The 968-nt window shown below is 55.7% G+C and overlaps 1 non-coding gene across 1 annotated transcript; it reads right to left on the minus strand.

Moving 5' to 3' along the window:
- Window positions 1–239: 239 nt before the first annotated feature.
- On the minus strand, window positions 240–374 carry LOC139032682 (small nucleolar RNA SNORA70). Its single transcript, XR_011485258.1, has one exon. It is a non-coding gene; the product is annotated as a small nucleolar RNA SNORA70 (small nucleolar RNA).
- Window positions 375–968: the final 594 nt, after the last annotated feature.

Here is a 968-nt window from a genome sequence, read left to right on the forward strand (position 1 = left end):
TTGTAAACCCCCACTTGTTGGAGATGTGAATCTTCTGGCGGCGAGGGAACTTGAATTTGGCTGTGTGGGGGGCCTTAATCACACATTCCCTGTTCTTCATCCTCGTGTGGATGGACATCACGACTTGGCCACTGTGAACCCTGGCCTCCTCTGCCCTGGGGCTTTTCAAAGGCACCACGCACAGCTGAATGGAGCCTGGACTGCGGACAGCATGCCAGTCACGGACGTCCACCGGGAAGGGCTGTCTCCAGGCCCATCAGAGCCAGCCGTGCAGGCCACAGGCTACATGCCCTGCCAAGGAGGCTGCAGTCTGCAGCCACTGCACACTGGGCCCCCACGAGGAAAGGAGCACAGTAGGGCTTCATCGGCCGTAAACTCCGTGGAAGTTCTTAACACCGTGTATGCCTTCTGGCACAGACTGAGGCTCCTTCACTCCGTGCACAGGCAGTGTCCGGGATTAGCCACGGGTGCTGCTCGGAAACATGCAAGCCCGCAGTGCGGGGCCTCAGTCTCCCCTCCTGTAGAATGGGGCGAGGACAGGACGGCCTCCCAGGCCTCTTCCAGCCCCAGAGCTCCGGTTGCCACGTGTGCTCCTGGTCAAGGGGCTGCCTGCCTATCTCTGGAGGCTTTGCACAGCTCTCTTTGCCATCCAAAGAATGCAAGCGATGCAGAAAAGACAAAAAAAGGAAACTGGTGAAGATCTCACAGTGATGGAGCCACTTCCCAAAATTCAGTTGTAAGCCTTAAAGGTCTATGTTAACAACCTGAACCAGGAGAGTTTGCTGGACTGAAGGGAAAAGCATCTGATCAGAGGGACGATCAGAGGGACAGACTCAAGGGTGTATTTGGAGAATTTCCAGAGACAGCCCTGCACGGGATTCTCATGGTGTTGCTGACACCACAATGAGACATCTCCAGCTGACTTCTAGTCCTGATGTCTACGCGAAAATGCCAGTTCCTGGCAGAAA

Source organism: Odocoileus virginianus, chromosome 32, assembly GCF_023699985.2.
Source record: "Odocoileus virginianus isolate 20LAN1187 ecotype Illinois chromosome 32, Ovbor_1.2, whole genome shotgun sequence".
NCBI classification, from domain to species: domain Eukaryota; kingdom Metazoa; phylum Chordata; class Mammalia; order Artiodactyla; family Cervidae; genus Odocoileus; species Odocoileus virginianus.